The 25,622-nt window shown below is 40.3% G+C and overlaps 1 protein-coding gene across 12 annotated transcripts in view; it reads right to left on the bottom strand.

Annotated features, from left to right (window-relative positions):
• The window catches only part of LOC145529023 (uncharacterized), a 1,122,255-nt gene that overhangs the window by 942,857 nt on the left and 153,776 nt on the right, over positions 1 to 25,622 (bottom strand). Inside the window, exon 5 of one of the 12 annotated variants that reach the window (XR_014070845.1) lies at positions 22,659 to 22,800. The exons of 10 other annotated variants lie outside the window; for them this stretch is intronic. The gene's annotated coding sequence lies outside the window, so the exon portion shown is untranslated. Of the gene's footprint in view, positions 1 to 9,314; positions 10,573 to 22,658; positions 22,801 to 25,622 lie in introns of those variants that run through there. One more of the 12 variants, XR_014070846.1, reaches the window with a different exon arrangement.

The following is a 25,622-nucleotide window of genomic DNA, read 5'->3' as shown; positions in this document are numbered from 1 at the left end:
AGATGGCAGAAGATTCAACTTCCAGGGGACCCTGAGCCTCATACACTCATTGTAATACATTAGCTAAATGACACACCCACCAATACTATGATGTTCTAAAGCCAACCATAAAAATGCCAAAAAGTGGGTGGTGGCCCAATTCCTGGAAATCCCTGCCCCTTCTTCAAAATAATTGGTGAATAATCCTCCCACTCATTAGCCTATGAAATTGTTGTTTAATAGCTATGTCAGATTCTTTTTCAACCCCATGGACTGTAGCCCACTAGGCTCCTCTGTCCACGGGACTTCCCAGGCAAACTAGAATGGGCTGCCATTTCCTTCTCCAGGAGATCTTCCCAACCCAGGGATTCAACCTACATCTCCTGCATTGGCAGGTGGATTCTTTACCACTGAGCCACCTGGGAAACCCAGCCTATGAAATTACCCAGCCCATAAAAACAAACCATGCCTTATTTTGGGGCCTCTTGCCTTCTGAGATGGCCCACACTCTGTAAAGTGTGTTTCTCTCTAAATAAATCCACTTCTTACTATCACTTGGTCTCCAACTTCTTTTGCAACGAAACAAAAACCTGAGATTCAACAGCAACAAGGTGAGGATGCCATAACCAAAATTAGAAAAGAAGTACACTTTGAGTGGAGAAGGAATGTAGTCATATTAGTTGAGGAAATGAAAGAGTATTTGTGAGGGAATGAGCTCAGGAGAAAGAATGTTGGTACAGGTTAGAAGTGAAAACTGTAGAGCCCTTGGCAAATAGGTAGCACTTACATTCATATTGTTAAATGAAATTGCCTAGGAAAAGCATGTAAACATAAATAAAATATTAAATAATCTTCTTTAGCTCCTCTTACAATACAATCTCTGCAATACAAAAGGTGCAAACAGGAAAATGTTCAATATTTAATATACTCACCCTACTAAGGCAATAGAAAAATTAACTAGAAATATATACAATGCTGTCAGCACTAGCCTGGAGAAGGAAATGGCAACCCACTCCAGTACTCTTGCCTGCAGAATCCCAGGGACGGGGAAGCCTGGTGGGCTGCCGTCTATGGGGTCGCACAGAGTTGGACATGACTGAAGCAACTTAGCAGCAGCACTAGCCACTTTACTGTTTAATTTATTTATTGCTTCAACAGGGAGTGGGGAATAGGTGACCAAAGGAAGATTTAATAATGATCTAAATAACTAACCAGAAGTCCCAAGATAGAGGTAAAAAAATCGTAATTTAGGAAAATATGGAAAGATATATTCTTAATAATATCCTGATTGTTTTAAGAAGCTATTTTGTTATATAATAATGATAATGGCTTACATTTGTCTAACGTTACTAGAGTAATGCCTTGGGTGGCCCCACACGGCATGGCTTAGTTTCATTGAGATAGACAAGGCTGTGGTCCATGTGATCAGATTAGCTAGTTTTCTGTAGTTTTAATTTTAGTGTGTCTGCCCTCTGATGCCCTCTTGCAACACTTACCGTCTTACTTGGGTTTCTCTTACCTTGGGCCTTGGGTAATTCCTCTTGCTGCCACCACCGCCGCCGCCGGCCCCAGCCCCCGGCCTGGCCTAGCCCCTCTCGGCTGCCGCCCCCGGCCCCCGGCTCTCGGCCCCCGGCCCGGCCTAGGCCCTGTCAGCCGCTGCCCCCTGCCCCTGACCCGGCCTAGTCCCTGTCGGCTGCCGCCCCCGGCCCCCGGCCCCCGGCCCGGCCTAGCCCCTGTCGGCCGCCTTCCCCAGCTCCCGGGCCCCGGCCCGGCCTAGCCCCTGTCGGCCGCCGCCCCCAGCTCCCGGCCCCCGGCCCGGCCTAGGCCCTCTCGGCCGCCGCCCCCAGCTCCCGGGCCCCGGCCCGGCCTAGCCCCTCTCGGTTGCCGCCCCCGGCTCCCGGCTCCCGGCCCCCGGCCCCCGGCGCGGCCGAGCCGTCGCAGCCGCCTCGCTTCTGAGGCTATTACTTAAACTCTATTTTGCAGACAATCAAACAGACTCAGAAAGCCTACGTAGGGACTTCCCTTGTGGCTCAGAGGTAAAGAATCTGCCCAGATGGAATCTGTAAACAATGATGATTGTATGTTTAGAAAGCTCCCTCTGTGCGAGAGAAGAGGCATCCAAGATGGATGGGTCATGGTGGAGAGGTCTGACAGAATGTGGTCCACTGGAGAAGGGCATGGCAAACCACTTCAGTATTCTTGCCTTGAGAACCCCATGAACAGTATGAAAAGGCAAAAGGATAGGACACTGAAAGATGAACTCCCCAGGTCAGTAGGTGCCCAATATGCTAATGGAGATCAGTGGAGAAATAACTCCAGAAAGAATGATGGGATGGAGCCAAAGCAAAAACGATACCCAACTGTGGATGTGACTGGTGATAGACGCAAAGTCCGATGCTGTAAAGAGCAATATTGCATAGGAACCTGGAATGTTAGGTCCATGAATCAAGGCAAACTGGAAGTGGTCAAACAGGAGATGGCAAGAGTGAACATCGACATTCTAGGAATCAGCGAACTAAGATGGACTGGAATGGGTGAATTTAACTCAGATGACCATTATATCTACTACTGTGGGCAAGAATCCCTTAGAAGAAATGGAGTAGCCATCATGGTCAACAAAAGAGTCCGAAATGCAGTACTTGGATGCAATCTCAAAAACGACAAAATGATCTCTGTTCGTTTCCAAGGCAAACCATTCAATATCACGGTAATCCAAGTCTATGCCCCGACCAGTAACGTCGAAGAAGCTGAGGTTGAACGGTTCTATGAAGAACTACAAGACCTTCTAGAACTAACACCCAAAACAGGATGTCCTTTTCATTATAGGGGACTGGAATGCAAAAGTAGGAAGTCAAGAAACACCTGGTGTAACAGGCAAGTTTGGCCTTGGAGTACAGAATGAAGTGGGGCAAAGGCTAATAGAGTTTTGCCACGAGAATAGCAAACACCTTATTCCAACAACACAAGAGAAGACTCTACACGTGGACATCACCAGATGGTCAACACCGAAATGAGATTGATTATATTCTTTGCAGCCAAAGATGGAGAAGCTCTATACAGTCAGCAAAAACAAGACCAGGAGCAGACTGTGGCTCAGATCATGAACTGCTTATTGCCAAATTCAGAATTAAATTGAAGAAAGTAGGGAAAACCACTAGACCATTCAGGTATGACCTAGATCAGATCCCTTATGAGTATACAGTGGAAGTGACAAATAGATTTAAGGGACTAGACCTCATAGACAGAGTGCCTGATGAACTATGGACAGAGGTTCGTGACATTGTACAGGAGACAGGGATCAAGAAAATCCCCATGGAAAAGAAATGCAAAAAAGCAAAATGGCTGTCTGAGGAGGCCTTACAGATAGCTGGGAAGAGAAGAGAAGCGAAAAGCAAAGGAGAAAAGGAAAGATATTCTCATCTGAATGCAGAGTTCCAAAGAATAGCAAGGAGAGATAAGAAAGCATTCCTCAGTGATCAGTGCAAACAAATAGAGGAAAACAACAGATTGGGAAAGACTAGAGACCTCTTCAAGAAAATTAGAGATACCAAAGGAACATTTCATGCAAAGATAGGCTCGATAAAGGACAGAAATGGTATGGACCTAACAGAAGCAGAAGATATTAAGAAGAGGTGGCAAGAATACACAGAAGACCTGTACAAAAAAGATCTTCACGACCCAGATAATCACGATGGTGTGATCACTCACCTAGAGCCAGACATCCTGGAATGCGAAGTCAAGTGGGCCTTAGGAAGGATCACTATGAACAAAGCTAGTGGAGGTGATGGAATTCCAGTTGAGCTATTTCCAATCCTCAAAGGTGATGCTATGAAAGTGCTGCACTCAATATGCCAGCAAATTTGGAAAACTCAGCAGTGGCCACAGGACTGGAAAAGGTCAATTTTCGTTCCAATCCCAAAGAAAGGCAATGCCAAAGAATGCTCAAACTACCGCACAATTGCACTCATCTCACATGCTAGTAAAGTAATGCTCAAAATTCTCCAAGCCAGGCTTCAGCAATACGTGAACCATGAACTTCCAGATGTTCAAACTGGTTTTAGAAAAGGCAGAGGAACCAGAGATCAAATTGCCAATATCCGCTGGATCATCGAAAAAGCAAGAGAGTTCCAGAAAAACATCTATTTCTGCTTTATTGACTATGCCAAAGCCTTTGACTGTGTGGATCACAATAAACTGTGGAAAATTCTGAAAGAGATGGGAATACCAGACCATCTGACCTGTCTCTTGAGAAACCTGTATGCAGGTCAGGAAGCAACAGTTAGAACTGGACAGGGAACAACAGACTGGTTCCAAATAGGAAAAGGAGTACGTCAAGGCTGTATATTGTCACCCTGCTTATTTAACTTCTATGCAGAGTACATCATGAGAAACGCTGGGCTGGAAGAAACACAAGCTGGAATCAAGATTGCCAGGAGAAATATCAATAACCTCAGATATGCGGATGACACCACCCTTATGGCAGAAAGTGAAGAACTAAAGGGCCTCTTGATGAAGGTGAAGGAGGAGAGTGAAAAAGTTGGCTTAAAGCTCAACGTTCAGAAAACTAAGATCATGGCATCTGGTCCCATCACTCCATGGGAAATAGATGGGGAAACAGTGGAAACAGTGTCAGATTTTACTTTTTTGGGCTCCAGAATCACTGCTGATGGTGACTGCAGCCATGAAATTAAAAGACGATTACTCCTTGGAAGGAAGGTTATGGCCAACCTAGATAGCATGTTTAAAAGCAGAGACATTACTTTGCCAACCAAAGTCCGTCTAGTCAAGGCTATGGTTTTTCCAGTGGTCATGTATGGATGTGAGAGTTGGACGGTGAAGAAAGCTGAGCGCCGCAGAATTGATGCTTTTGAACTGTGGCGTTGGAGAAGACTCTTGAGAGTCCCTTGGACTGCAAGGAGATCCAATCAATCCATCCTCAAAGAGATCAATCCTGGGTGTTCATTGGAAGGTCTGATGTTGAAGCTGAAGCTCCAATACTTTGGCCACCTCATGCGAAGGGTTGACTCATTGGCAAAGACCCTAATGCTGGGTAGGATTGGGGGTGGGAGGAGAAGGGGACGACAGAGGATGAGATGGTTGGATGGCATCACCGACTCGATGAACATGGGTTTGGGTAGACTCCTGGAGTTGGTGATGGACAAAGAGGCCTGGCGTGCTGCAGTTCATGGGGTCGCAGAGAGTCAGACACGACTGAGCGACTGAACTGAACTGAACTAGAGTAACATTAAGCATTTTGCTAAACTCTTTATATGCATAGTTTACTTAATCCTCATAACAAAACTATGAGCTAGATGCTATTATAATTTCCATATTACATGTGAAAACTAAGGTTTATAGAGATTAAGTATCTTACCCAAAGTTACAAAGAATATAAGTTAAAAAATTGAGATTTGAACACAAGACTCTAACTCCAAAGTACTTTCTCTTAAACACCACCCTGTGCTTCCTGGTCCTGTCCATATTAAATACTTCCTGATTGTTAGATTCAGTTTTTCTCATTGAGCAAAATCTAAGTCTATTATCACTACTTCTATTCAAGATCATACCAAAACTTCAAGTCAGGGCAATTAGGTAAGTAAAAGAAAAAATGGGCATCCATTTTGGAAAGAAAGAGTAAAAGTCTGTTCATTCAAAGACAATGTGATCTTGTATAGAGACAGTCCTAATAAACTCACTAAATAATTCAAAGACAATGTGATCTTGAATAGAGACAGTCCTAATAAACTCACTAAATAAAAAATACTATTAGAACTAGTAAATAAGTTTGGCAAGGTCACAGGATATAAGAGAAACAAACAAACATCAATTGTACTTCTATACATTGTCAATGAATAATCTGAAAGTGAAATTAAGAAAACAAGCCTATTCTAAATAGCATCAAAAAGAGCAAAATGTTTTACAGTAAATTTAACCAAGGAAGTACAAGACTTGTACACTGAAAACCACAAAATATCATTGAAAGAAAAACAGCCTATTTCGGGGCTCAGGAGAAGCATATTGTTAAAATTGTAATACTCCCCAAATTAATCTACATGTTCAATACAACCCCTATCAAAACCCATGCCAGCTTATATGCACAAATTGGTAAGCTTATCCAAAAATTTATGTGGAGATACAAGTGACCCAATTACAAGGGACTCAACCACTTCCTAATATCAAAAGTTACTACAAAGTTAGAGTAGCCAAGAGAGTATCACTTCAGTTCAGTTCAGTCGCTCAGTTGTTTCTGACTCTTTGTGACCCATGGACTGCAGCATGCCAGGCTTCTCTGTCCATCACCAACTCCCAGAGCTTACTCAAACTCATGGCCATCGACTCGGTGATGCCATCCAACCATTTCATCCTCTGTCATCCCCTTCTTTTCCCACCTTCAATCTTTTCCAGCATCAGGGTCTTTTCCAACAAGTCAGTTCTTCACATCAAGTGGCCAAATTATTGGAGTTTCAGCTTCAGCATCAGTCCTTCCAATGAATATTCAGGACTGATTTCCTTTAGGATGGACTGACTGGATCTCCTTGCAGTCCAAGAGACTCTCAAGAGTCTTCAAGGCCACAGTTCAAAAGCATCAATTCTTCAGCACTCAGCTTTCTTTATAGTCCAACTCTCACAAGAGACAGAAATATAGGTCAATGAAGTAGAATTGAGAGTCTAGAAACAAATCCATATTTTTATGGTCAACTGACTTTTAACAAAAGTGCCAAGAAAATTCAATAGGAAATGGATAGTCTTTATAATATGTGGCTTGAAACAACTGGATTAATGAACATGTGAATGAATGAATGAATAAATAACTCAAAATGGATAGCAGACATAAATGTCAGAGCAAAAAATATAAAACCATTAAGAGAAAATATTGGAATAAAACTTTGTGACCTTGGGTTTCTTAAATATGATAAATAGTAAAAGAAAAAAAGACAAATTGAACTTTCTCAAATTAAAAATGTTTTACTTCAAAAGATACCACCTAAAAATTGAAAAAACAACCCACAGAATGGGATAAAATATTCACAAGTCATATATTTAATAAAAGTCTTATTACAGATATAGAATAATTCTTACAACTCAATTTAAAAAAAGACAATCTTAAAATGGGCAATGGATTTGAATAACATTTCTCCAAAAAAAAGGATACACAAGTGGACAATAAATACGTGAAAGATGTCACTAGTCACTGGGGAGATGCAAATCAAATCCACTATGAGATATCATTTCACACACACTAGAATGGCCATAATCTTAACAGAGTATACCAAGTTATCAGTGAGGATGTGGAAGAAGTGAAACATTCATACATTGCTGGTAGGGCTGTTAAATGGTACAGCCACTTTGAAAAACAGTTTGATGGTTCCCTGAAATATTAAATATAGAATACCATATGACCCAACAATTCAACTTCTTGGTGTTTACCCAGAAGAGATGAAAACATATGTCCATACAAAGACTTATACACAAATGCTCAGAGCAGTATTATTAACAACAGCCAAAAAGTGGAAACAACCCAAAAATCTAGCAACTGATAAATGGGTAAACATAATGTGATATATTCATACACTAGAATATCACTCAGTCATAAAAACTGAAAGACTTGTGGAGTTCCCTGGTTGTTTATTGGTTAGGATTCAGTGCTGTCACTACTGTGGCCCAGGTTCAAACTCTGGTTGGAGAACTCCCACATGCTGTGTGGTGTGGCCAAAGGAAAAAAAGTACAATACAGGAAAAAATGAAAGACTGATTCACACAGCAACATGAATATTAAAAGCATAATTCTCAGTGAAAGAAGCAAAACATAAAAGGCCACATATTGGATGATACCATTTATATTAAATGTCCAGAATAGGCCAGCTTATAGAGATAGAAAGTAGGTAAGTGGTTGCGAGGGGCTGGGGAGAAGACTAGAGAGTGACTAATGATGGGTACAGACAGAGTTTTTTTCTTTTCTTTAATTGTGTTAAAATATACATTTAAAATGTATCAATACCATATTTAAATGTACAGTTTGATGCATTAAATGCATTCATATGGTTGTGCAACCATTATCAACATCCATCCTCAGAAATCATCTTGCAAAAACTCTGTACCCATTAAACACTAATTCACCTTTTCCCCTCCCCTCACCCCTTGACAATTACACACACCTCAAGGTTCAGCCATGTTGCAGTGTGTGTCAGAATTCCCTTTCTTTTTAAAACTGAATACTGTTTCATAGTACATATGTACCACATTTTGTTTATCCATTCACCCACTGATGGACACTCCACTTGCTTTCACCTTTTGGTGGTTGTGAATAACGCTGTTATGAACATGAATGCACAAATATCTCTTCAAGACCCTGGTTTCAATTCTTTGGGGTTTACACCCATAAGTGAAATTATGGGATCATATTAGGTAGGGTTTTTTAATGATGATGACAATGTTCTTGAATTATAGTAGTAATGACTATACATCTCTTTAAATATACAAAACCCACCGAACTGTACATTTCCTATGGCTGATTCATGTTGAGGGTTGTCAGAAAACAGCAAAATTCTGTAAAGCAATTATCCTTCAATAAAAAATAAATTAATTTTACAAAAGGAGATTATACTTCTCTTTTGAAAGAAAGAAATACAGATGCTTATGCATTTGCTGTTTAGTGATGATTCAAATGAGGCACTTTAGCCACTAAATTCAACAAACAAAAACTGCTGTAGTTTTATAAATAGTAGATAAAAGAAGAAATGGGGGAAGTGGAGATCTCCAACTCACTTAACTTGTAAGGATCAAAGTAAATTATCATTTATTAAGCAGAACAGTTAGCTGGAAAAAAAACTTGATTTAGGAGTCAGAAAGATTGGGTTCAATTCAATTCAATTCATCTATTTTCCAATCTCATATGCTGTCAAGCTGAAGTACTGAGAACAGTGCCTGTGGTTGAAAACTCTGAATTTCTCATCATATTAGTAGTAATTGATTTAAAGATCTAATAAAAGGCATTGAGAATTCAAAATAGCATCTACGGTTCATGTCAAGATGTGCCAACTACAAAATGCTATGAAATCAATACAACCTTGGAAGGGAAACTGCAGTTGACAAAGAAAACTTTAAGAGATTTTCATGACAGGTGTGCATAGGTGACAAAGATGACAGAGGTCACAAACTTAGTGACCTGTTTGGAACAAAATAAAAGATACGAACCACTTCTCCTTAATATACAATGACTTTTAACTAATTTCTTATGAAACATAATTGACACATCGTCTGTGCTGCTATTTTCATTGAACTAACATGGGACTTTTCCAGTTTCATTGTCTGCATTCTAAGCATAAATTTTTAAATTTTTATTTTGTATTGGAGTATAGCCGATTAACAAACAATGTTGTGATAGTTTCAGATGAACAGTAAAGGGACTCAGCCATACATACAGATGTATCCATTCTCCCCAAAACTCCCCTCTCATCCGGGCTGACACATAACATTGAGCAGAGTTCCATGTGTCTAAGAATAATCTTAAAGACTTAAAGGTAATGTGAAGGATGTATCTACTAAAAATATTAACATTTCCCTAGATATTCTAATAATTAAAATCTTAATGCCATTTTTATTGACTCTATAGAATCTATGTTGTTTTTCATATACACCAAAAAAATGGGAGTGTGGGAGTCAAAAAATAGAAGATGAAAATAAGTGACTGACTGGAGACACCAGTCCTTACTTTCTCTCATAAATTATCATTCTTATTATCCTTATCACTCACTACTCATGTTCCCCTCAATTCTACAAGAGGCTGGCTGGGCTTTAGGATTCAAACAAAAGAATTAGAAACTCTGACAACATTGGGTTCCTTCTCCAGTGCGGCAAAAATTGGCTAGAGCTGGGTTGCAGGCACATTCTAAATGGTTCCTGAGTTCTCTAGAGTGACACATTTCCACCTGACCTGTTTCTTTCATTTATGTTCCCTACTTGATCACCATAGGGCTTCTCTATAAGATGGAGCCTCAAGAAATTCTAACATGTAATAGCCTGAAAGAGAAAGACAGATTTGCCGAGGAAGTTGAAAAGGGGTCACAGAGATAGGAGGACAACTTGGAAGTGATGTGAAGAGAGTGTTGTCAGAAAAGGAGAATGACCAGTGTGTTTCACATGTGGCCAAGAGAACAAATGAGACAAGAACTGAGATATACTCACTTAATTTAGAATCTTAGAAGCTGGCAATTTTACCTTTGTTTGTGGGGGTTTCTGTTGTTGTTTTGTATTTGGTGGTTTGTTTCATTTTGTTTTTAAGTTGGATCCTGCAGCTATATAGAAGTGGGTTTAGGAGCTTCAGAAATTACTGAATTGAGTAATGCTCTCCAACCCCTACCCTTCAATTCATGTCCACCTGGAAATTGTGACTTTGGAAATCAAACCTTTGCAGATGCAATTGCATTAAGATGATTTCATATTAGATTGCTCGTGCATGCTCAGTAGTTCAGTCATGTCTGACTCTTTGCAGCAATGGACTATAGCCTGCCAGGCTCCTTGCTCTATGGGATTTTCCAGGCAAGAATGGAGTGGGTCAAATGACTCTTGTCCTTAGAGAAGAAAATCTGGGCACTGAAAGACATCAAAGAGGAGACCACCGTGTGAAGACAGAGATAGAGATTGCATCCACAAGCCAAGAAATGCCAAGGGTTTCTGGCAACACCAAGAGTGAAGAAGAGAGAAGGAAGGACTCATCCTTGGAGACTTCAGAAGGAGCACAGCTTTGCTGACACCTTGATTTTGGATACCTAGCCTCCAGAACTGTGGGAATAATGTCTGTCATTTTAAAATATACCAAGTTTATGGTGCATTGTTATAACAGTGCTAGGAAGCTAATATAGGAAGTGAGAAAATTGAAACCATGAGTACAGACATATCTGAAGAACTTTGGGTACGTGTAGAAGAAAAAGATAGGATGCTACAAAGAAAGAGAGAATCAAAAATTGATCATAGTACTTAGACATTGTATGCTTTTCGCCAGAACTTCTTGGCTGCTGCAGTGTAGGCATAGAGAACTGAAGAGTAAGGTCCACTAAAGAGTAGAATCTCATCGAATGGTTATCATGGAAAGACAAAGGGATAGGAATTTATAGATTCATAGTTTTACTGAAATGAAGAACTATGGACGCCATACTGCCTAAGGAGAAAAATTAAGAAAAAAGAGGATTGATGGACTTGGAGAAAGTAAAGGGGTCAAAGAACCAGAGAATATCATTAAGCCCATATTATGGGCTGAAAGGCATCCTCCTAAAATTCATGTGTTAGAGCTCTAACCACCAATGTGACTGTATTTGGAAACAGGGCTTTCAAGGAGATAAGGTTAAAAGAACTCATAAGGGTGGAACCCTAATCCAATAAGACTGCTGCTAGTATGCTTATAAAAATTACAATAGACTCCAGACTTCCTAATCCCACTCCTATTGAACTGCTGTGAAATAATTCTGATTTTTATATGTCTGCTCAATTTTTTTTATTTTAAACTTTTTATATTGTATTGGGATATAGTCAATTAACAATGTTGTGATAGTTCCAGGTGAACAATGTAGGGACTCAACCATGCATACACATGTATCCATTCTCCTTCAATCTCCCCTCCCATCCAGGCTGCCACATGACAGGCTCAATTTTTATTTTTAATACTGTGTTAAGCTGAAAAGCTATATGGTTCAGTTTCGGCTTATGGACTATCATTTACAGTGTCTGCCTCAGAGTCTCTCATGTCCACAACTTCAGTTGCTAACTCAATACCAATGTTTGCCAAATTTTCTTCTCCTCTAACTTACATAGCATTAGTCACTCAGTCATGTCCAACTCTTTGTGACCCCATGAACCGTAGCCCGTCAGGCTCCTTCATCTATAGGACTTTCCAGGCAAGAATACTGGAGTGGGTTGCCATTTCCTTCTTCAGGGGATCTTCCCAAACCAGGGATCAAACCCGGGTCTACCGCATTGCTGGTAGACTCTTTAATGTCTGATCCACTAGGGAAGTCCCAAAGTACATGTTTTGGCTGAGAGAAAACATTACAGGACCTCTCAGTTCAGTTCAATTCAGTCACTCAGTTGTGTCCAACTCTGTGAGACTCTATGGACTGCAGCAAGCCAGGCTTCCCTGTCCATCACCAACTCCTGGAGCTTGCTCAGACTCATGGCCATTGAGTCAGTGATGCCATCCCACCGTCTCATCCTCTGTCATCCCCTTCTCCTCCCGCCTTCAATCTTTCCCAGCATCAGGGTCTTTTCTAATGAGTCAGTTCTTCATATAAGGCGGCCAAAGTGTTGGAGCTTCAGCTTCAACATCAGTCCTTCCAATGAGTATTCACGACTGATTTCCTTTAGGATTGACCGGTTTGATCTCCTTGCCGTCCAAGGGATTCTCAAGAGTCTTCTCCAACATCACAGTTCAAAAGCATCAATTCTCACCTCCATACATGACTACTCGAAAAAGCATAGATAGCTTTGACTAGATAGGCCTTTGTTGGCAAAGTAATGTCTCTGCATTTTAATATGCTGTCTAGGTTTATCACAGCTCTTCTATTAATTTCATGGCTGCAGTCACCATCCACAGTGATTTTTGAGCCCAAGAAAATAAAGTCTATCACTGTTTCCATTGTTTCGCCATCTATTTCCCATGAAGTGATGGCATGACAAACATGGACATAGGACAATGGACTGGTTCCAAATTGGGAAAGGGGTACATCAAGGCTGTATATTGTTACCCTGCTTATTTAACTTCCATGCAGAGTACATCATGTGAAATGCTGGGCTGGATGAAACACAAGCTGGAATCAAGATTGCTGGGAGAAATATCAATAACTTCAGATAGCAGATAACACAACCTTTAGGGCAGAAAGTGAAGAGGAATTAAAGAGACTCTTGATGAAGGTGAAAGAGGAGAGTGAAAAAGCTGGCTTAAAACTCAACATTCAAAAAACGAAGATCATGTCATCTGGTCCCATCACTTCATGACAAATAGATGGCGAAACAATGGAAACAGAGACAGACTTTATTTTCTTGGGCTCCAAAATCACTGTCGATGGTGATTGCAGCTTGCTCCTTGGAAGAAAAGCTATGACAAACCTGAACAGTGTATTAAAAAGCAAAGACATCACTTTGCCAACAAAAGGTGTATTGTCAAAGCTATGGTTTTTCCAGTAGTCATGTACGAATGTGAGAGCTAGACAATAAAAAAGGATGAGTGCCAAAGAATTGGTGCTTTTAAACTGTGGTGTTGGAGAAGTCTCTTGAGAGTCCCTTCGACAGCAAGGAGATCAAATCAGTCAATCCTAAAGGAAATCAGTTGTGAATATTTATTGGAAGGACTGATGTGGATGCTCCAATACTTTGGCTACCTGATGCAAAGTGTTAACTCATTGGAAAAGACCATAATTCTGGGAAAAATTGAAGGCAGGAGGAGAAGACGGAGACAGAGGAAGAGTTGGTTGGATGGCATTACCAACTCAGGGAACATGAGTTTGAGTAAACTCTGGGAAATAGTGAAGGACAGAGAAGTCTAGCATGCTGCAGCCCATGGGTGTGCAAAGAGTCACATACAACTGAGCAACTGAAGAACAACAACTGTATAGCAAACTATGCTAATACTTAGTGGCTGAAAGCAGCAGCCATTAATTTATCTCTTGGTTAAATAGGGCAGCAATTTGTCCTGGAATAGACTAGTTGATCTGGCTGATTTCGGCTAGACTTGGTTGGGCCCATTCATGAATTTTCAGGAAGCTGCCAGTGCCTGGAGGCTGGCTAGTCTAAGAGGGCTTATCTCTGTTCACTTGGTCTCTCAATTTCCATCAGCCTAGCCTGGTGGGCTGCCGTCTATGGGGCTGCAGAGTCGGACTCGACTGAAGCGACTTAGCAGCAGCAGCAGCAACAGCCAAGGCATATGGCAGAGTTCCAAGAGAAATAGAGGAAGAGTTTAAGACTTCCAAAGGACCAAGTATGCAACCTCACTTCTGTTTCCTCCTACTAGCCAAAGCCAGCCTAGACTTAAGGATAGAGAAATAGACTCCATCTCTTGATGAAAGAGGCTACAAAATCACATTGCAAGCATGTGGCTACAGAAAATTGTGGCTCTTTCTGCAATTCACCGTACCATCTGTTAGCTAGCCAATGACTTATGGCATGGTGTAGAATACAAGATGAGCTACAACAATAAGATCCTGACTCTCAGGAACACAAGCCTGAAACACAAGCCTGAGAAATGTACAGTGAGAGCTGAAGCTTGAAAGGAGTCTTTCAGCTGGAGATGAAACAGTGACTACAACAGGCTCCATATCACCCAAAGCAACTAAAGCAGAGGAAGAGAAAAAATGGTTCAGACACCAAGAGTGACACAGTGATGCCATAGAAGGGACCCTGAGAAAGATCAAGAAAGAAGCTGGAAATTAGAGCTGTTTTTGTTCCACTCAGCCTTTCACTCCCAGTTCTAATCCATACAGAGCCTTACAATAAGCCCCAGCTTTACTCAGGCTGAGTTCTTTGCAACCAAAAGTCTAACCAGATCAGTTTTTGAGAAATGTATGTGCAATCTTTTTCCTTTTTCTTTCTTTCTAAATAGAATTAAGCCACTCACTCATCTATCCTTTTAAAAAATGAGAAAAAAAAGTGCTTTTTGGATGCATGAACAAATTTGGGACTAAGAGAAGCAAGAATTTGATAATGAAAGCTTTGAAATAGTACAGTACACAAGTGACAAAATACAGTTAATTTTCATGAATAAAAATTCTATGAATTTTCTTGTATTCATATTCAACTTTCACTCTGTAATGGGTCAATGTTCATGCAGAGGTATGTAGGAGATGTATCTTTACGTCCATGTCACTCTTCTCCACTGTTTTCCATTTGAGAACCACTGATACAAAGAAACATAGGCTTCATATCAAGATGTAAACATTGCAATCTGCGTGAAGGAAATCATATTACAAGCTAAATTTGGATTTGCAGCCAAGTTACAGTACACTAAATCCTAAGTACTTTTTTTTTCTGGCCAAAGAGCTATATTGCATTTCAAGTCTCTTGTTAGAAACTGATGCTAGGAATTGACAAGATAATAGGATGGAGAAAGTTTTCAGATCTCATTTACAGCAGATGGGAGAAGGGTCAGTTTCCTGGGTAATGAAGCATTGTCTGGTTGCCCCTAAATCACTCCAAACTCTGCCTGGTCCCTAGAGGCTTAGAAAAGCATGCGCATTATCCCTGTTCTTCAGAGCATTATTCTAACACCTCAAAAAAGAAAAGTTATGATAAATGATCTGAGAATTGGGAGACACAAATGTGAAACTTCAAATTTTGGCTTAAAAAAATAATCCATTCTCCTTTTAAGAGAAAGAGACTTGCAATGCATAGAAACAGCTTTTAATTTATATCTAACACTAGATCTTTTGTCTAATTTGTTCTTACTCAAACTAATGAGTCTTGACAGCTCCCACTGACAACTTGTTGCTAACAAAACATAAAGGAAAATTAAGGGGCACTGTTTCCGCCCTTCATTCCAATTCTATTCTCATGGCTTCATTCTTCCATCTGTAGATACTTTCCTTCTACTCTTTTCTTGCAGGAAACTGCCTGATCTTGTGAGTCATGTGTTTGGCTTCCCTGGGAAGGCAGGGAACATGTTGTTGAGGATTAATAAAGGAAAGCATCGTCCCTAATCTTTCAATTTCAGCATCAAAGAGCTGTCTTTGGCCCCCATGCTTGGTTCAGTTAAGCCCTCATGGAGGCCCCTGCCATTTTGAAGGATAGAAGATTTTTACACAACTCGCAGGATTTCTGAAATGACAATTTATATACTATTATGAGTACCTAGATAAGAGACTTACTTATCAGGCTCACCAGCATCCACAGATGTAAGGAGAAACAAGATCGATCTGCAAACAGCATTGTATACCAGACAGAATGTCATACTGAAAACCTTAAGACCTGGTCCAGAAATTTATACTCATAAAAATTCATATAGGCCTAAAACCCTTTCAAGGGTTTACCCACCTCTTTCAAGCCTTTGTATCTTAGAGCAGTAAATATCAGGAGCCTGAATATGAACTATCATTGTGAGCCATATTTTACAAATTATTAAATTTGTGATTTGCATCAGCTTGATTTATTTGAGTCCTGGTCTGTGATTCTATACTAATTTATAGTGATTAATTCATCATTCATATCCTCACTGATTCTGTAAAGCTATGTCACCTCCTTGATAGTTTACTCCTCTCCAACTCACATGAATTACTCTATTTGCACAAACATTTTTCGGGTTCTTTACAGATTTGTGTGCATGACCAGAGGAAAGAAAAATGATTTCAAGAGATACCAAAGTAACATCTGCCCAACAATGACTGGGTAGGGGAAAAGATTCCCATATCTGTGTGCATACATGGGAAATTTCTAATCCTAAGGTATGTGGCATATAAGAGAGATATTCATATTCTCTTTCTTAAAAGAAAGACTTTAGTGAACCTGTCTCAAATTTAGCTCTTAAGTGCCATTCCTAATGTAAAATATAATGAAAATTGTGGCATTACTATTACTAGTGGAAATACTAATATCAATATCAACAGCCTCAGATATGCAGATGACACCACCCTAATGGCAGAAAGTGAAGAGAACTAAAGAGCCTCTTGATGAAGGTGAAAGTGGAGAGTGAAAATGCTGGCTTAAAACTCAACATTCAAAAAACTAAGGCCATGGCATCTGGTCCCATCACTTCATGGCAAATAGATTGGGGGGAAATATATGGAGGAAAAAAATAGCAACAGACTCTTTTTTCCTGGGCTCCAAAATCACTGCAGACAGTGACTGCAGCCTTGACATTGAAGACACTTGCTCCCTAGAATAAAAGTTATAAGAAATCTAGACAGTGTATTAAAAGGCAGAGACATCACTTTGCCAACAAAGGTCCACACAGTCAAAGCTATGGTTTTTCCAGTAGTCATGTACGATGTGAGAGTTTGACCATAGATAAGGCTGAGCACCAAGAAATTGATGTTTTCAAACTGATGTTGAAGAAGACTCTTGAGAGTCCCTTGGACAGCAAGGAGATCAAACCAGTCAATCCTAAAGGAAATCAACACTGAATATTCACTGGAAAGACTAATGCTGAAGATAAAGCTCCAACACTTTGGCCACCTGATGTGAAGAGCTGACTCACTGGAAAAGACCCTGAGGCTGGGAAAAGTTCAGTGCAGGAGGCAAAGGGGGTGACAGAGGATGAGATGATTGGATGGCATCATTGACTCAATGGACATGAGTTTGGGCAAACTCCAGAAGATAGTGAAGGACAGGGAAGTCTGGCGTGATGCAATTCACGGGGTCACAGAGAGTTGGACATGACTCTTAGTAGTGGAACTATTACTGTTATAAACTCTGCAACATTTCCATATTTGCTGTTTCTCATTTTTGATATCCCCTGTTTACTACCACACATTTATTAGCAGAAAATTTCTTAAAAGAGAAACCTTGTTGCCTGGGTCTGGCATAGGAAGAAAGCAAGGAGTTAGGGGCTGAGACCCATTTCCCTAGTCCTAGGATTCAAAGTGCTGGGTTGGGTGAGATTATCTCCTAAGAAGAGAAAGATGAAAGAGGGGCTCCTGGAGCTGCCTGGGTAAGGAGGAGCCATGCTGGGCCAGAGAAACAGCTCTGGGACTAAAATAGGAATGTCCATGTGATGTTCTTCAGCAGCTGTGTTCATTCTATATTCTCAACACTCTTTTCATAATTATCCCAGAACCAGCAGCACTATCCAGCAGGTTCTCCTGAGAATAAAGCTATAAAGAATGTATTCTTAGGATGGAGATGAGCATCTAGCGTGCTCTGTGCACCAGCGAGCTGAGTGTCATTGAGTTTTTTGTCTTGTTTTGTTTATATGTTTTGCTTTGGTTTGATTGAGCACTTGGATTTGGTGTGATTTGCCTTGGGGGCCAGTGTTCATTCTGTTCTTCCACTTCTAATAATGTGCAAACCTCTCCATGAGTCGGTTTCCAACTTTCCTGCTGTCTTCTCCGCTTTCTTGTTTTCTCTTACGTACCCATTTTCTCTGACAGTTCTCAAAATTCATTATGATTATCAATGTACATTCCATTTACATAGTATTTAGTATTCAAAGTGCCCACACATGTCATATGCATTTAAATCTGATGATAACCTTAGGTGATGTATATTATGATCATCATTTTATAAATAAAGACAATAGTTAAGACCAAATGCTTTTCTTTCACATCTATTAACGTTTAACACTATTGAACACTTGAAATCATCAGAATGGGTTTGTGCTAGTCTTTGTATCTGCACTCTTAATTCTCACAGCAGTCCAGTGAGGTAGATATCATTAATTCTCCTTATGTTGCAGAAAACAAGTAACATGGTCACCTTCACACCACTAGGAATCAGCTGAGGTTACATAACCACTAAGCACCAGAGTCAAACTAAATCCCCTGTCTTCTGATTCTGAATCAGAAATCTATTACAAATCTATTGCAGTTCTTTTGTTTCCTCTTCAAGCCCTGTATCGTGGCAAAACATATTTGGTTGTTAGATTTGTTTAAACATTCAAAATAAAAAGTGTTGAAAGGCATCGTAATAAAAGGAAGTATTTTCTCTAGAAATTATGCTTCACACATCAGAAAGCAGAACAGAAAAAGTTAAAAAGACCCCACTGAAGCTGACTCACCCCATAATTTATCTAGTGCTATAAAAATGAAAGACTTCTTCAGTTTCCTGACCGCTTAGCCGTCTTAAAGGTGAAATGCCCTCGGGGTCCATAAATAGGTTTTGTTCTTTTGCAGTGCTCAATGTTTCAAAGTGTTTTTTATCTTTAAAATATTAAGTAAACACTGCAAAGTACTTAAATGGGCTCTGGGGGCATCTCGGGTTTGATTCTGGCCCTTCGGCAAAGCTACTGAAGTATAGATCTGGAGAACTAATCAAAAGAAAACTAAATTCACAGCTTTCTTTAAATATTTTATAGCACAACGTGTTAATGTTTCACCTGCCAGCTGCTTCAGCTGGTTTATAAGCAGCTGTCCTAAGTGCATGGATTGAGCTGCCTGCATGGTCACCTCATCCACAGAAGCAAGACCCAGGAGCTGGGGAGCAGCCAAAGAGAGGAAGGCCCTGGCCCCTGCCAGTTGCAGCCTCCTTTTCTTTTCTGACTTCCCCTCAGTAGGAAAGTACATTAGGAGCTGCTTGAGATGAACAATAATTTGCCAGGGTTTCATCATCTGTCTGGCAGCAGTGTCCACAAGGAGCACTTAACATTGCACAGAGAAAATGGTTCCCAGCCATCAGCTTCCTCCCCAGAAGCGGCCAACCATTTCACAAATGGAGGCCTGGAGAGTAGCAAGGATGCCTCAGCTCAGACTCATCCCTGCTGCTGCGAAGAACAAAAATTGCCACTAAACACTTCATTTGCCAACAGTACATGTCAGTATCATCATCATCTATACACAAAGGCTTTTTAATAGCAATTCTAAATGAAACTCCTACACATTCCCCACCCATCTGAACTCTCAAAGTTTCAAGAACAAAATCATTCAAGGGATTTATTTTCAAGCTATGTCCTATACTCAGTAAAGGAAAAAGCAAATAAAACCCTTTTTCCACACACACTCATAGACTCAAATACTGAGATTTTTTTCTAGACCTCAGCAATACTCGCCCCCAAAAGGTTTTTGTGGTACTTCAGAGAATCTGAACTCCATTTCTCTTTCTACCTCTCCAAAGATCAAAGTTACTGTTACTTAGCATAGTAAGAAGGGCAAAAACACAGAGACTTCATGCTAACAACACTCTCCCCTTCTCCAAAAATCCATATGTTGCTATAAACAGTCCCCAGTTGTCTGGAAACATGTGAGACTTGGATCCATCTGGCATGAAGGGTTGGGTCACTCACAGCTTTTGGTATCCCTTTACATTCACTGATTTACATGAGGGATGAGGAGCCTTCAAGGCAAACAACTCCAATATGGTCCAAGATTAGAGTTCAGTCATGGATGGCATGTCTGACCAACAAAGGTGAGCAGAGGGAGAAGGCAAATTGCCTGGGAGCCCTACAGAAGCCCTAGAAAATAAATCGTTCCAAGTGAAGATGGTGTTATCTGGCATGATGAATCAGCAACAAAGCCTAAAGTTTAGAGGAAAGTGTCAGTTATGGCTGCCTTGAAATAGGTATTTGAACATGCCCATATCCAGAAAAAAGTGAAATAAAAGCATCCTGCAGTTACAGCAGAGTATACCATGGGCATCCAGGCCAGAGTGGATGGTGTGGTATCCAGTGGAGCAGTGACAGCAGTGACTGATCCCTGATCACTTGTGAAATACCCAGAGACCCACTGAGAAGACTAGAGTCTGAAGAAACTCAAGAGAATAAGGTTGTCATTCTGCCTTGAGGTCAGCACTGGGAGTTATCCAGCCAGATAAATAATAAGACTATATTTACAACTTCTGGATATTGCAGGTTACTGAAGAACAATTTGAGTCAATCTTCAAATACTTATTTCTAAAAGGGTATGGCTCTCCACTCTAGATGGACAACAGCTACTTGAAGTCCCAGCATGAATTCATGTGGGAACCTCCCTATGTTTTCAGCTGTTCTGAGCTCCTGTTGAATCCCCAGTCATCCTTTCAGACAGGTAGCGTCTGAAGTATTGATACATCCAGAACTATTTGAAGCCCAAGCTAATATCTGCCTAGGCATATGTTGATACAAATATCTCCATACAGACTAATGTGGGGATTTCTAAAATATAAGGTGTTTGACTCTTTTGGACCCTGTATTTGAAAATCTTGTTCTTTTATCTTCAATGCTACCCTAAATTTTCAAAAAGCAGTATAAGTTATAAAGAACACATGATTTTGCTTTTAATGGAAAGTATATTTGAGCTTATTTCATTTCTTGACCAAGTCCTTTGAGATATAACATCAAAGAAGTAATGTACCCTACAGCCCAAACATTTTGTTACTATGCCTTCTCACAGGATAATATCAAAAGTGATAGGGAAAAGTCTCAAACTTATGTGAAAAAGTAGTAATTACTCCATTTTCTGGCCCCTTTACAACAAAAACCTTTGGAAAGAATTGCCTCCACATATTTTCCTCTCATTCTTTCCTGAATTCACTCCAATCTGTTCTGTCTCACAAATTATATGCTGACAAATCCAATGTCAACTCTTTGTTGTTATTTTACTCACTCTATGAGCAGCAATTGGCACCTTTTTCTTGACTCCCAAATTATTTCTCTGGTCTGGGCCTCTCCCCTAAAGTCCAGATTCATGTATCCAGCTGCCTATCTCACTTCTCCACTTGATAACTAAGGCATTTCAAACTGAACATTTACAAAACAAAAATCTTCATTTCTTCTTCCTACTCTCTGTTCCTCCCCTCTCAGTTTTCCCCAGTCTCAGTAAATGTCAACTCTTTTCCTCTGTGGGCTAGAAATCCTTGACTTACCTCTTTTTCTCAGACCTCATTATTAAACCCATCATAAAAATCCTATAAGACTGACCTTCAAATATATATCTAGAATCTGATCACTTCTCACCATTGTTCCACTGTCTAAGCTTCCATTATCTCTTATATGCCTAATTGCAATTGTCTCCTAACTGATCTTCCTGTCTTCACTTCCTTATTCCTCAACAGTCTTTATCCACATAGAAATCACAATGCTTCTGTTAAAATACAACTAGACCATGTCACTTCTCCACTTAAAACCCTTGCACAACTTGCTGTCTATCATAAAGTCCAGAGTTCTTCTTACCACATCTCCAAGGCCTGACCTAATCTGGAGCTCGCCATCTCTTTAATGTCATCTCCCACTACTCTCTCCCTCCTTTCTTCCACTGCATACATGCTGGCCTACTTTCTGCTCCTCCAACAGCCTAGATGTTCCCATCTCAGAGTCTTTGTTCCCACTACCTGGAGTTATCTCCTATTTCATGATTCATTCTTTCCCTTCCTTCTGGTCTCTTCTCAAATATCCCTTATCAGAGCTACCTTCCCTGACTCTCTGACTGCTGCTGCTGTTTAGTTACTAAGTCGTGTCTGACTCTTTGCAATCCCATGGACTATAGCCATCCAGGCTCTTCCATCCATGGGATTTCCCAGACAAGAATATTGGAGTGTGTTGCCATTTCCTTCTCCAGGGGATCTTCCCAACCCAGGGATCGAACAGAGTCTCCTGCTTGGCAGGTGAATTCTTTACCACTGAGTCACCTGGGAAACTATCTAACTATTCTATAAGAAAAGAACACCCCCATTTCCACTCTCCTTCCCCTTGCCTAGCTTAGCTTCTCCTTCAGAGCTAATGATCACCTGACATAATTATTTGCCACCCCCGCCCTCTGCCGCATTAGAATGTGGGCTTCCCTTATATTTCAGTTGGTAAAGAATCTGCCTGCAATACAGGAGACCCGAGTTCAACTCCTGGGTCAGGAGGATCCCCTGGAGAAGGAAATGGCAACCCACTGCAGTATTCTTGCCTGGAGAATCCCATGGACAGAGGAGCCTGGCAGGCTACAGTCCATGGGGTCACAAGAGTCGGACATGACTTAGTGACTAAACCACCACCGCCTCCACATTAGAATGTAAGCTGTATTAAAGTAGGGATACTGACTGCTTTGATCACTGAGATACCCTCATCACCCAGAACATTATTCACTCACATTACCACATTTCAGCTTCCCAGATGTTGCAGTGGTAGAGAATTCTTCTGCCAATGCAGGAGACACAGGAGACACGGGTTCAATCCTTGGGGCAAGGAGATTCCCAGGAGAAGGAAATGTCAACCCACTCCAGTATTCTTGCCTAGAAAATTCCATGGACAGAGGAGCCTGGTGGGTTACAGTCCACGGGCTTGCAAGGAGTCGGACACGACTGAGCAACTGACATCACATACACACATCACATTTCATCTCCTCCAAGACTTTCATTTTTACACATTTTAGTATCTCTAAATTGGAGATGCATCCTATAATGTGCAACTTCTTTTCTTTCTTAGTAGTCCATATAATAGTGGCCTATATTATAATTGACAACTTAGATCCAATGAAATACGGTATTTGCATTCAAAACATATTTCAAATGAACAAATAAATTTGATTTATCATATTTTCAGAAGAAGTGTGGGGCTCAAGCTCTCTGGCAAATGGCTACTGAATTATAGCTTAATATACAACTTAATCTACTGATTTTGAATGCTTATCTGATTTGTACTGAAATAGGGGTTACAGAAAAAAAAATAGATTAAGAGTATTAAGGAAAGGGAATTGAAATGGCTTAGAGTAAAAAGAGACAATATAGGCAAGAAAATCACCAGAACTTATTAAAAAATCTAAGGTAATTAATCAAGCAGACCTACATAACTCACTAGCCTCTGAGGGAAATACTATATTAACATATAAAACAAAAATTATTCATAATGGTAACCTGAGACCTAGTCATTTCAAAATGAATAAAATATTTAGTATGCTCAGCTGAAGAAGCAGAAAAATAGATAGCACATTTGTGTTAGGTTTCTTTCAAAAAATGGTTAAAATAAAAATAATTAATTTGGCTTTTAAAGTGATAAAATTTAATAATCTGGAACATTCATTTCAGTGGCACACTTACAGCTCTCTTAATGATATCATCATCAACAGGGTAATTCTCAGAGAACTTCTATTGGTATTTATTGTGCTTTTGAACCAAATTCATCAAGACCCAATACAACCCCATACTACAAGAAAATCTGGGAAACTGCAGTTATTGAAACCTTTTTACATGAATCTAATCTTAATTCTTATTCTGATAGAAGCTCTGGGTTGAAATGTGTTGGAATACTATTGATCATTTTCTTGTACTTACATGTTACATGCTCCTGCAAATGAATAAAACTTATCTTTGGCCACTTTGTATGCTTCCTGCAAGATGATGGAAAACATGTTTTTCATAATTTTCTAATTGTAATTTTTTCTGCTATGATATTTATACAACCTGTTAAGTTTTGTATATCATCATAAGGTTTGAAAAAATTTTATCAACATGAGAAAATAAAGTAAAAGTAAAGTGAATATGTAAATCGTGTGTAGTTGAGAGAGGAGGATGGATTGTAGCTTGGGGCAGTTAAGAGTGATCAATGCAAAGAAAAAGAGGAAAACAACAGAATGGGAAAGACTAGAGATCTCTTCAAGAAAATTGGAGATACCAAGGGAACATTTCATGCAAAGATAGGCTCGATAAAGGACAGAAATGATATGGACCTAACAGAAGCAGAAGATATTAAGAAGAGGTGGCAAGAATACACAGAAGACCTGTACAAAAAAGATCTTCATGACCCAGATAATCACGATGGTGTGATCACTCACCTAGAGCCAGACATCCTGGAATGTGAAGTCAAGTGGGCTTCAGAAAGCATCACTATGAACAAAGCTAGTGGAGGTGATGGAATTTCAGTTGAGCTATTTCAAATCCTCAAAGATGATGCTGTGAAAGTGCTGCACTCGATATGCCAACAAATCTGGAAAACTCAGCAGTGGCCACAGGACTGGAAAAGGTCAGTTTTCATTCCAATCCCAAAGAAAGGCAATGCCAAAGAATGCTCAAACTACCACACAATTGCACTCATCTCACACACTAGTAATGCTCAAAGTTCTTCAAGCCAGGCTTCAGCAATACGTGAACCGTGAACATCCAGATGTTCAAGCTGGTTTTAGAAAAGGCAGAGGAACCGGAGATCAAATTGCCAATATCCGCTGGATCATCAAAAAAGCAAGAGAGTTCCAGAAAAACATCTATTTCTGCTTTATTGACTATGCCAAAGCCTTTGACTGCCTAGATCACAATAAACTGTGGAAAATTCTGAAAGAGATGGGAATACCAGACCATCTGACCTGTCTCTTGAGAAACCTGTATGCTGGTCAGGAAGCAACAGTTAGAACTGGACATGGAACAACAGACGGGTTCCAAATAGGAAAAGGAGTACATCAAGGCTGTATATTGTCACCCTGCTTATTTAACTTATATACAGAGTACATCATGAGAAACGCTGGGCTGGAAGAAACACAAGCTGGAATCAAGATTGCCGGGAGAAATATCAATAACTTCAGATATGCAGATGACACCACCCTTATGGCAGAAAGTGAAGAAGAACTAAAGAGCCTCTTGATGAAGGTGAAGGAGGAGAGTGAAAAAGTTGGCTTAAAGCTCAACACTCAGAAAACTAAGATCATGGCATCTGGTCCCATCACTTCATAGGAAATAGATGGGGAAACAGTGCAAACAGTGTCAGACTTTATTTTTGGGGGCTCCAAAATCACTGCTGATGGTGATTGCAGCCATGAAATTAAAAGACGCTTACTCCTTGGAAGGAAGGTTATGACCAACCTAGATAGCATATTGAAAAGCAGAGACATTACTTTGCCAACAAAGGTCCATCTAGTCAAGGCTATGGTTTTTCCAGTAGTCACGTATGGGTGTGAGAATTGGATGGTGAAGAAAGCTGAGCACCGAAGAATTGATTCTTTTGAACTGTGGTGTTGGAGAAGACTCTTGAGAGTCCTTTGGACTGCAAGGAGATCCTACCAGTCCATCCTAAAGGAGATCAGTCCTGGGTGTTCATTGGAAGGACTGATGTTGAAGCTGAAACTCCA

The sequence above is a fragment of the Giraffa tippelskirchi genome, chromosome 12 (genome assembly GCF_054371585.1).
Source record: "Giraffa tippelskirchi isolate mGirTip1 chromosome 12, T2T-mGirTip1v1.2.pri, whole genome shotgun sequence".
Taxonomy (NCBI): domain Eukaryota; kingdom Metazoa; phylum Chordata; class Mammalia; order Artiodactyla; family Giraffidae; genus Giraffa; species Giraffa tippelskirchi.
The sequence above is the reverse complement of the archived record's forward strand: the minus strand, read 5'-3'. Positions and strand labels throughout refer to the sequence as shown.